The 12366-nt window shown below is 41.4% G+C and overlaps 1 long non-coding RNA gene across 1 annotated transcript in view; it reads left to right on the top strand.

Annotated features, from left to right (window-relative positions):
* The window catches only part of LOC129650114 (uncharacterized), a 118461-nt gene extending 113955 nt beyond the window's left edge, over positions 1 to 4506 (top strand). Inside the window, exon 3 of the long non-coding RNA XR_008713599.1 lies at positions 3875 to 4506. This is a non-coding gene — a long non-coding RNA (uncharacterized LOC129650114). The remainder of the gene's footprint in view (positions 1 to 3874) is intronic.
* Positions 4507 to 12366: the final 7860 nt, after the last annotated feature.

Here is a 12366-nt window from a genome sequence, read left to right as displayed (position 1 = left end):
GTCCATTCTGAAGGAGATCAGTCCTGGGTGTTCTTTGGAAGGAATGATGCTAAAGCTGAAACTCCAGTACTTTGGCCACCTCATGCGAAGAGTTGACTCAATGGAAAAGATTCTGATGCTGGGAGGGATTTGGGGCAGGAGGAGAAGGGGATGACAGAGGATGAGATGGCTGGATGGCATCACTGGCTCGATGGACGTGAGTCTGAGTGTACTCCGGGATTTGGTGATGGACAGGGAGGCCTGGCGTGCTGCAACTCATGGGGTCGCAAAGAGTCGGACACGACTGAGCGACTGAACTGAACTGAAGTGATAGATTTCTGGTATAGCTCAGAATTAAACTGTTTCAATATGTAACAAGTTTTATCTATGGATTTTGTTTTGCTCAAAATGTGCAAAAAGGAGTTTTAAACAAAACTTGCTGTAGGGAGAGACACACTGGCACAGAGAGAACAATTATGGGACATTCTAGTTAGTTGATGTAAGATATATTATCCCGCCTCTCTCCTGAGGGGACATTTTAATTAGTGTTTGTGACTAGGGTGTCTTATATGTGGAGAGTTCAATATAAAAGTCATCATCAGATCAGATCAGTCACTCAGTCGTGTCCGACTCTTTGCGACCCCATGAATCGCAGCACGCCAGGCCTCCCTGTCCATCACCAACTCCCGGAGTTCGCTCAAACTCATGTCCATCGAGTCAGTGATGCCATCCAGCCATCTCATCCTCTGTCGTCCCCTTCTCCTCTTGCCCCCAATCCCTCCCAGCATCATAATCTTTTCCAATGAGTCAATTCTTCGCATGAGGTGGCCAAAGTATTGGAGTTTCAGCTTTAGCATCATTCCTTCCAAAGAAATCCCAGGGCTGATCTCCTTCAGAATGGACTGGTTGGATCTCCTTGCAGTCCAAGGGACTCTCAAGAGTCTTCTCCAACACCACAGTTCAAAAGTATCAATTCTTTGGCGCTCAGCCTTCTTCACAGTCCAACTCTCACATCCATACATGACCACAGGAAAAACCAGAGCCTTGACTAGACGAACCTTTGTTGGCAAAGTAATGTCTCCGCTTTTGAATATGCTATCTAGGTTGGTCATAACTTTCCTTCCAAGGAGTAAGCGTCTTTTAATTTCATGGCTGCAGTCACCATCTGCAGTGATTTTGGAGCCCAGAAAAATAAAGTCTGACACTGTTTCTACTGTTTCCCCATCTATTTCCCATGAAGTGATGGGACCGGATGCCATGATCTTCGTTTTATCAATGTTGAGCTTTAAGCCAACTTTTTCACTCTCCACTTTCACTTTCATCAAGAGGCTTTTGAGTTCCTCTTCACTTTCTGCCATAAGGGTGGTGTCATCTGCATATCTGAGGTTATTGATATTTCTCTCGGCAATCTTGATTCCAGCTTGTGTTTCTTCCAGTCCAGCGTTTCTCATGATGTACTCTGCATAGAAGTTAAATAAGCAGGGTGACAATATACAGCCCTGACGTACTCCTTTTCCTATTTGGAACCAGTCTGTTGTTCCATGTCCAGTTCTAACTGTTGCTTCCTGACCTGCATACAGATTTCTCAAGAGACAGGTCAGGTGGTCTGGTATTCCTATCTCTTTCAGAATTTTCCACAGTTTATTGTGATCCACACAGTCAAAGGCTTTGGCATAGTCAATAAAGCAGAAATAGATGTTTTTCTGGAACTCTCTTGCTTTTTCCATGATCCAGCAGATATTGGCAATTTGATCTCTGGTTCCTCTGCCTTTTCGAAAACCAGCTTGAACATCAGGAAGTTCACAGTTCACATATTGCTGAAGCCTGGCTTGGAGAATTTTGAGCATTACTTTACTAGCGTGTTAGATGAGTGCAATTGTGCGGTAGTTTGAGCATTCTTTGGCCTTGCCTTTCTTTGGGATTGGAATGAAAACTGACCTTTTCCAGTCCTGTGGCCACTGCTGAGTTTTCCAAATGTGCTGGCATATTGAGTGCAGCACTTTCACAGCATTGTCTTTCAGGATTTGAAATAACTCAACTGGAATTCTATCACCTGCACTAGCCTTGTTCATAGTGATGCTTTTTAAGGCCCACTTAATTTCACATTCCAGGATGTCTGGCTCTAGGTCAGTGATCACACCATTGTGATTATCTGGGTTGTGAAGATCTTTTTTGTACAGTTCTTCTGTGTATTCTTGCCATCTCTTAATATCTTCTGCTTCTGTTAGGTCCATACCATTTCTGTTCTTTATTGAGCCCATCATTGCATGAAATGTTCCCTTGGTATCTCTAATTTTCTTGAAGAGATCTCTAGTCTTTCCCATTCTGTTGTTTTCCTCTATTTCTTTGCATTGATCGCTGAAGAAGGCTTTCTTATCTCTTCTTGCTATTCTTTGGAACTCTGCATTCAGATGTTTATATCTTTCCTTTGCTCCTTTGCTTTTTACTTCTCTTCTTTTCACAGCTATTTGTAAGGCCTCCCCAGACAGCCATTTTGCTTTTTTGCATTTCTTTTCCCTGGGGATGGTCTTGATCCCTGTCTCCTGTACAATGTCAGGAACCTCATTCCATAGTTCATCAGGCACTCTATCTATCAGATCTAGGCCCTTAAATCTATTTCTCACTTCTACTGTATAGTCATAAGGCATTTGATTTAGGTCATACCTGAATGGTCTAGTGTTTTCCGTACTTTCTTCAAGTCTGAATTTGGCAATAAGGAGTTCATGGTCTGAGCCACAGTCAGCTCCTGGTCTTGTTTTTGCTGACTGTATAGAGCTTCTCCATCTTTGGCTTCAAAGAATATAAGCAATCTGATTTCGGTGTTGACCATCTGGTGATGTCCATGTATAGAGTCTTCTCTTGTGTTGTTGGAAGAGGGCGTTTGTTATGACCAGTGCATTTTCTTGGCAAAACTCTATCAGTCTTTGCCCTGCTTCATTCTGTATTTCAAGGCCAAATTTGCCTGTTACTCCAGGTGTTTCTTGACTTCCTACTTTTGCATTCCAGTTCCCTATAATGAAAAGGACATCTTTTTTGGGTGTTAGTTCTAAAAGGTCCTGAGGTCTTCATAGAACCGTTCAACTTCAGCTTCTTCACCGTTACTGGTTGGGGCATAGACTTGGATTACTGTGATATTGAATGATTTGTCTTGGAAACAAACAGAGATCATTCTGTCGTTTTTGAGATTGCATCCAAGTACTGCATTTCAGACTCTTTTGTTGACCATAATGGCTACTCCATTTCTTCGGAGGGATTCCTGCTCGCAGTAGTATATCTAATGGTCATCTGAGTTAAATTCACCCATTCCAGTCCATTTCAGTTCACTGATTCCTAGAATGTTGACATTCACTCTTGCCATCTCTTGTTTGACCACTTCCAATTTGCCTTGATTCACGGACCTGACATTCCAGGTTCCTATGCAATATTGCTCTTTACAGCATCGGACTTTGCTTCTATCACCAGTCACATCCACAGCTGGGTATTGTTTTTGCTTTGGCTCCATCCCTTCATTCTTTCTGGAGTTATTTCTCCACTGGTCTCCAGTAGCATATTGGGCACCTACTGACCTGGGGAGTTTCTCTTTCAGTATCTTATCATTTTGCCTTTTCATATTGTTATGGGGTTCTCAAGGCAAGAATACTGAAGTGGTTTGCCATTCCCTTCTCTAGTGGACCACATTCTGTCAGATCTCTCCACCATGACCAGTCCATCTTGGGTGGCCCCACGGGCATGGCTTAGTTTCATTGAGTTAGACAAGGCTGTGGTCCTAGTGTGATTAGATTGACTAGTTTTCTGTGAGTATGGTTTCAGTGTGTTTGCCCTCTGATGCCCTCTTGCAACACCTACCATCTTTCTTGGGTTTCTCTTACCTTGGGCATGGGGTATCTCTTCACAGCTGTTCCAGCAAAGCGCAGCCATTGCTCCTGACCTCGGAGGAGGGATATCTCCTCACTGCCGCCCTTCCTGACCTTCAACGTGGGATAGCTCCTCTAGGCTCTCCTGCGCCTGCACAGCCATGGCTCCTTGGATGTCGGGTTGGTTCCCGGCTACCGCCCCTGGCCTCGGCGTGGGGTTGGTCCTCCCGGCCAACGCCCCTGGCCTCCGGCGCAGGGTAGCTCCTCTTGGACGTTCCTGCTCTGTCGCAGTCTCGTACTCTCGGCCGCTGCCCCTGACCTCGGACGTGGGGTAACTCCTCTTGGCCGCTGCTCTTCGGGCATGGGGTCTCCCGGCTTCTGCCCCTGACCTCGGACGTGGGGTGGCTCCTCTCGGCCGCGCTTAGTGCGCCAGTCGCAGCCGCCTGCGCTTAGCGCGCAGGTCGTTTTAGCAGAATTAGCGAAGTGCTGCTTATTTTCTTCTAGTTTGAACAATCAATAGAGTCGTGTGTTGTATGACTGCTCTTATGACCTGAAGTTGGTAACTTAATTCACCCCTAGAAGATTCTCTGGAGGTTTGGGAGCAGCAACTGAGGAGGAATGAATAGTAAAGTACCTTCCTTTTGATTCTTATTAAGTTAAATAAAATTATTTGCTTATGTATCATTGTCATTCCTAAGTTTTTCCAGTTACTTCTTTGTATTTACATCCGAAAACCTGGGGAAAATATGAAGTGACAGGGCAAGGAAAGGTAAATGATCGGATTTCACAATCAAAAGAAACAATACATATTGAACACTTACTCCTTCATTTATAGGTAAGTAAGCTCATGTTCAGAGAAGTTAAATACCTTATTACAGTCCATACGTAATTGTGGTTTTAACACTAGAAATCAGGTGCTCCAAATACCAGCCAAGAGACACATAGATGTATACAATTTTAGAGCAGATACAGATACATTGCATCACTTGAAGTGTTTTTGGTAGGCTATGCCTATTAACTTATTATATAGCATCTTTAAACTGTGGAGAGTTGCTGAGCTATTTAAACTTTTGTCACACCGTGATAGGTAAAAATTTCTTTATAGTTCTACAAATTGATTTTCAGGAAAGAAATTAATAAACAACAAAAAGGAAGTCATGAAGCATTTTGTAAGTTTTATCTTTGATGATGCACACTGCTTTATATTTTATTCAAAACTCAGCCATTAAGGTAGAAGATAATTCTTCACTTTTTAGCTTTCAGACTCTGATTTGTATTAAATCCAAGAATCCTAGGGAGATTGAAACTGTTATCAGTCACTGAAAACTGATTCATTATTTATATTTTAAGTCATTGATGCAGACAATTGTTTATTCACTATCCAGTTATCAACAGTACATTGCTTAGTTTCAGCTTCAGCTAATGTATTTCAGGCACAAACTAAGGGCCAAGCACTATGGTGGGTATCATAATCACATAATAAGATGAATGTAACATAGTTTTTTCCTTTCAAAAGCTAATGATCCTTTAAGGATGTGGTAGGGGAAAATCACACTGTATTTAATTTTATTAAACTTCAAGCAACTGTGTACACACACTCACTGCAGCTCTGGGCAGTTTCATCTTCTGGGGCTATTGTGTCCCTTCATCCTTTTCCCTCAGACATATTCTTACTTTACTTTTTGTCTTGCTGCTGCTAAGTCACTTCAGTTGTGTCCAACTGTGTGCGACCCCATAGACGGCAGCCCACCAGGCTCCCCTGTCCCTGGGATTCTCCAGGCAAGAACACTGGAGTGGGTTGCCATTTCCTTCTCCAATGCAGGAAAGTGAAAAGTGAGAGTGAAGTCACTCAGTCGTATCCGACTCTTAGCGACCCCATGGACTGTAGCCCACCAGGCTACTCCATCCATGGGATTTTCCAGGCAAGAATACTGGAATGGGGTGCCATCACCTTCTCCGACTTTTTGTCTTACTGGGTTTTTATTCCCTGATTTATTTCACAGAATCTCCAGCGTTACCAGTTGCCTGATGGGGTTCCTAGACCCTGTGTTGGAATCAGTGACTTGGCCAAAACCTGACCACACAGCCACTTCTATCCTCATAAAGCCAGTGGCTCACATGGACTTTTAGAATGGAACTGTGCTATATGGCAGCCACATGTGGCTACTGAGCACTGGAAATGTGGCTAGTCCGCAAGAAAGTAAAATAGTAAAATATCTCATTAATATTATTTAAAGCTTTTAAGTATGTTAGATTAAATCAAACATTAAAGTTTATTTTACCTTTTAATATGGCTATTAAAAATGTAAAATTATGTAAGTTTGCATATTACTTATATAACACTTAAAATGGAAAATCACACTGTATTTTTATGGCCCTTCTCTAGGATGAAGGTCAGCCAAGCTTTTCAGTAAGCGGCCAGAGAGTAAATGTTTTGGGCTTGAGGTCATAGACAATATGTAATGAGTACAGCTGTATTTGTGAGCTGCATAGGGGAAAGAGGGGCCATATTTTGCCTGTGGGCCATAGTTTTTGGATGCTTGATCTAGACCTTAAGCTACTGATGAATATTTTGCCCAGGGATGCTGACTTTAGTTGGTTTTTGAAACTCTGCCTCTCTTGAGTCAATTTTACTAACTTAAAACTCATACATTCACCTTGCTGTGCAATGCTCTTAATCAGCCATTCTCCCATTTTAGAGAATGGAATAAAGGCCTGTGTTTGAGTCCCCACAGCAGAGAATCATGAAAGCAACTAATTTGCATACAAGACAGAGCATGATAAATGTAAAGCAAAATGGTGTGGGGGCACAGAAGGAGGTGGGGTGGGCACAGGGTGCTACCAATAAGCTTGTTAGCCTTTCCTTGAGAGCACTTTTTGATTGGAGGGCAGTCATATATTTTTGTGTGCAGGCACAGATTACCTCATTGTACTCTTTAAAACCTGTGAAGTATGTTATTAAGACCATTTTATAAGGACAGAGTGGCTGAGAAAGGCTAAGGAATGTGTTATTCGAAGGAACATAGGTTGTGAGAGACAGAGCTGGGGTGAGAACTGGGCCCTGTCTGAGACCAAAGCTCATAGTCTTTTTTGCTGAGTTGTACCTCTTCCTCTGATGGTCCTGAATGTCTGACATTGTATTTGAATATCACAACGGGGCATAAACTAAGGAAATATTAATTGTCCCTTGAGTTAGCTAGTATATTAAAGGCTACTGGGAGCATGTGGTGTGGGATCAACTTTTCTTCTTTAACTTACCTATTTGGGTCAGTTGGTAAACTGAGCATACACACACACACACACAAAAACAAACTTTCTCAAAATTCAAAAACATTATATATTAATACTAAGAGCAGTGGACAAGGAAGGAAATAATGATATCTACTGTCTCAACTGTCTATTCTCTTAATATCCTCAGGGCAGGATTTTCTACTATCTAGACATGGCCTTGGCATAGGGTAGCTGATGTCAAAAGTGGGATTGGTGATTCCTCTTGAAATGTGATTCATCTTTTGAGTTCAGTTTTTTTTTTTTTTAAAGTAATACTGGAGAAACTTTTAAACAGAAAACTTTATGTGTACACCTTATTATACAGTGAACCAGACATAAATATATACAAGAAACAATGAATTCTAAAACAATAGAGACCTGATACCAACTTCTTTCTTACTAGTGAACACTGTAAGCCTGATAGTTTTAAACCTTGAAGGGTGAGTGAGTGGTAAAAGGGAATACAAACCAAGCTGAGACTGAGATAAAAATTCATCCTGGACAAATGTAGCTTTGAGCACACACACAGTTTTGTACACAATATCAGGCAGCTTATGGATCCTTGAAGGCCACTCATAGACTGTAATTTAAGACCCCCTGATGTGTGTTCATTGTCCCACATCTGTTGCTCCTCTGTTGGCCTGTCCAAGTTGCTTAAATGTACCCAAGACTCCCTGGCTCCTAACTCCCACAATAATGCTCACATATTTCAGCATCTAAGACATAGTTGTTGAGACTCCAGAAAAATTTATGTGATATTTTACAGTAGATGCTTAGATACTATGTCAAGAAACATGACAGAACATAAGTGTACAAGACTAAGCAATTTTTAGTTATCCTGAGTTAATAGTAGACAACATTTCTTTTTCTCAATTTAGGACAATTTTATTGGTTTTTTGGATGGCAGCTATTTCTGCCTGTAAATGATATAAATATTCAAGAATGACTAGACTGGCTTAATCTATCCCTTAAAAACTTGATGTATAGATTTAAATAGCACAGAATACCATCAAAACCCTCTACAGTGAACCATAAAGAGCATCAGGAATAGGTACACTACTTGAGAGATTAGAGAACACACTGCTGTGTGCTGTTTTTGTCAAGTTGATGTCAATGTATGTGAGTTCTTAATATTTTGGGAGGTGCTTATTTAAATAATTGTAATTCAGACCCATGAATAAAAAATCTCCCTCACCAACCTTTTTTCACTTGCTTTATCTAAATAAATACACAGAAATAAAAATACAGCTTTTCTCCCTGGAAAGTTTTGAGTGTGGTCATAATATAGTCATGAAACCACCAATGTTTCACATTCTTTTAGACTTGATTATATTATCACTCATTATGTAAAACTTTCCTTGCCTTGGCAAACAGTCACTCTGCTTTCTGTGTTTCTATAGCACTTTGAACAGACTGTGCAGCATGTTTTGGAATTATGGGCCTGCTTTTCCTAGTAGATTGCAACCTTAGTCTCATCCATCTGGGTAACCCCAGCTCTAAGCACAGTGCTTAGAATAGATGCTCAATAAATGTGTGCTTAATGAATGGGAGAATGGGCAAATGTCCATAAGAAGAACCAAAAGAAAATAGTCATAGCAGGTAGCCAAATGAAGCACTGAAATGTCTCTTCTGGGAATTAAAATTCACTCTTGGTGATATTCCTCGGCAATATCAACTTAGTGATTATAAATAGGGGCACAGGAGCTAGATGGTAAGTTTCAGAAGCTAGATGGTGAGTTACACTAACAACCACTCTGTAGTGTCCAACTCTTTGTGACCCCATGGACTGTATGGTCCATGGTTTTCTCCAAGCCAGAATACTGGAGTGGGTAGCCTTTCCCTTCTCCAGGGGAATCTTTCCAACCCAGGGTCTCCCACATTGCAAGCAGATTCTTTACCAGCTGACCCACCAAGGAAGCCCATGCTTCAATTTATTTATCTGAAAATGGTTGTAAAAATATATCTACCTCATACATTGTGTTGATTATGTTATAAGTTTGATTAAATGAATCAATATTTGTAGAGTGCTGACCTGTAAGACTGTGTGGATCACAATAAACTGTGGAAAATTCTGAAAGAGGTGGGAATACCAGACCACCTGATCTGCCTCTTGAGAAATTTGTATGCAGGTCAGGAAGCAACAGTTAGAACTGGACATGGAACAACAGACTGGTTCCAAATAGGAAAAGGAGTACATCAAGGCTGTATATTGTCACCCTGCTTATTTAACTTCTATGCAGAGTACATCATGAGAAACACTGGACTGGAAGAAACACAAGCTGGAATCAAGATTGCCAAGAGAAATATCAATAACCTCAGATATGCAGATGACACCACCCTTATGGCAGAAAGTGAAGAGGAACTCAAAAGCCTCTTGATGAAAGTGAAAGTGGAGAGTGAAAAAGTTGGCTTAAAGCTCAACATTCAGAAAATGAAGATCACGGCATCTGGTCCCATCACTTCATGGGAAACAGATGGGGAAACAGTGGAAACAGTGTCAGACTTTATTTTTGGGGGCTCGAAAATCACTGCAGATGGTGACTGCAGCCATGAAATTAAAAGACGCTTACTCCTTGGAAGGAAAGTTACAACCAACCTAGACAGCATATTCAAAAGCAGAGACATTACTTTGCCAACAAAGGTCCGTCTAGTCAAGGCTATGGTTTTTCCTGTGGTCATGTATGGATGTGAGAGTTGGACTGTGAAGAAGGCTGAGCGCCAAAGAATTGATGCTTTTGAACTGTGGTGTTAGAGAAGACTCTTGGGAGTCCCTTGGACTGCAGGGAGATCCAACCAGTCCATTCTGAAGGAGATCAGCCCTGGGATTTCTTTGGAAGGAATGATGCTAAAGCTGAAACTCCAGTACTTTGGCCACCTCATGCGAAGATTTGACTCATTGGACAAGACTCTGATGCTGGGAGGGATTTGGGGCTGGAGGAGAAGGGGACGACAGAGGATGAGATGGCTGGATGGCATACCTGACTCAATGGACGTGAGTCTGGGTGAACTCCGGGAGTTGGTGATGGACAGGGGGGCCTGGCATGCTGCGATTCATGGGGTCGCAAAGAGTCGGACACGACTGAGTGACTGAACTGAACTGACATGTAAGAAGTACTATGTGTGTTCTTTGTTATTATTTCTATGTATAATATATTTGTAATGAAATGGAATGAACAGACAGTTCACATGTCCTGTTTCACTTCTCCAAATTCTCACATGTCCTGTTTCACTTCCCCTAATTCTCTGGATGCACTGGGATCATGAGGATAAGGAAAGTTAGACCAAAAACCAGACTGACAGAGTTGAAATGTAAATAATCATGTATCTCTCTCTAATTTTGCCTTTAATCAAATTTTTTGTAAACAGATGATGAAAATCAGTTAAGTAAAACCATCCTCTTCTTATCGGAAAAATTTATTTATAATAATTCCAACAGTCTGTAATTCAAATGAAATAATTTCTGGTTTGGAAAGGAAACATTTGTATAGAAACAGTCATTCCTCCTTTTCCAGGTCCTAGTTGTTCCAGGGTTATAAGTCAGGGTGTAGATGGGGTGCTGAGGTCTTCCAGACTCCTAGTCACCTGTCAAGTACAGTCTAGCAGAAGAGTCCCAGAGGGGACACTGTAGTCAGGACACCATTGCTTAAAGCATTGTGCCCCTGGTGCCAAGTGTGCTGGCTTGGTTCCCAAGTGAGTGGTCTGGCTTGGGAAGCTGAATGATCTGGCTAAATGAACACTGGGTTTAATTAGGAGAGTTAGATGTCAACCCAGACTTCAAAATCATTGCTTTAAACCTTTAGGTGTCAAAAGTTTTCCATTCATCCTTTGCCTGATATGTTGTTCATCGCTGTTGGTTTGGTTTGGTTTTAGTGGCTAAGTCCTGGCCAACTCTTTTGTGACCCCGTGGACTATAGCCCACCAGACTCCTCTGTCCATGGGATTTCCCAAGCAAGAATACTGGACTGGGTTGCCATTTCCTTCTCCAGGGGATCTACCTGACCCAGAGATCAAGTGCTTGTCTTCGGCATTGGCAAGTGAATTCTTTACCCCTGAGACACTGAGGAAGCCCTGATGTGTTATTAAATGGCATAAATTAATAAATTTTTGTTGTGCACATTATAAGGATACTGTACAAAATACCATGGATATAAATTCTGACTTCAAAGGGAAGTGATAAAAGTGGCTGGGTAGAAAACTACTGTCTTTAACTCTTTACTTGATTGCAGAGACACACAAGAAACAGTCCTCAGTTCCCACTCCCTACCCTTGACACCTACATTCTTTAGGGCCTACAGAAGTGTAACAAGATGACTGTTACATGGCACGTCTTTGCTAAATGTATAACCAGGAACCTCAGTCACCCTGTCTAGAGTCCATAGGAGTGACAGTGTTCTAAGAGAGGTCCAGTGAGTATGCATGCACAAAGTTGATCTCATAAATTATGGTGAGGGTATTCTCATCAAATATTTTTATGAAGTAAATTTTCTTGGGGATCAGTGTGGAAATATATGCTCTTTCTCAAGGAATAAGGCTAGAAACCTGACATTCAATTCCATGCCACAAATTCATCATTTCTTTAAAAGAATTTTTAGGGAAGAGGGTCTAACTAAATCTAAATTTGCCAGGTATGCTGGGTTCAATGCAAACATGTTCTTTTTGGGCTTCCCTGGTGGCTCAGTCAGTAAAGAATCCACCTGCAATGCACGAGACCCAGGTTTGATCCCTGGGTCAGGAAGATCCCCTGGAGAAGGAAATGGCAACTCACCCCAGTGTTCTTGTCTGGAGAATCCCATGGACAGAGGAGCCTGGCAGACTACAGTCCCTGGGGTCAGAAGAGTCAGACACAATTTAGTTACTAAACCACCACCACCATACTGGGTTCAGTGCAAACACGTTGTTTGCTTAGTTCTTCACTTTCCATTCATCCCTGTAAAATAATTGAAACATTAGTTACCTTTCTGTCTCTATAAATGTGTCTTAAAGTCTTCATGGGCCTATGTACTGGGATGTGAACACAAAGGTCCAAAGTAAAATTCCCAGCCTTCTGCTAAAGAAAAAAAGTATAGTTATTATTGTATGTAGATTAAAGTATATAATAACTGGATTAGCCTTTTTAGGCAATTACAGTGTGAAAATGATTTATAATCTTTGATGCCTTTACCATAACTCACCAAGAACTCTCATAAGCAAATATGAGAGACAAATGAACATAATAATCTCTAAATCCATTTTAATCTGCTTGACAGGTATCTATGGGATCAAC

This window comes from Bubalus kerabau, chromosome 4 (assembly GCF_029407905.1).
Source record: "Bubalus kerabau isolate K-KA32 ecotype Philippines breed swamp buffalo chromosome 4, PCC_UOA_SB_1v2, whole genome shotgun sequence".
Classification (NCBI taxonomy): Eukaryota; Metazoa; Chordata; class Mammalia; order Artiodactyla; family Bovidae; genus Bubalus; species Bubalus kerabau.
The sequence above is the reverse complement of the archived record's forward strand: the minus strand, read 5'-3'. Positions and strand labels throughout refer to the sequence as shown.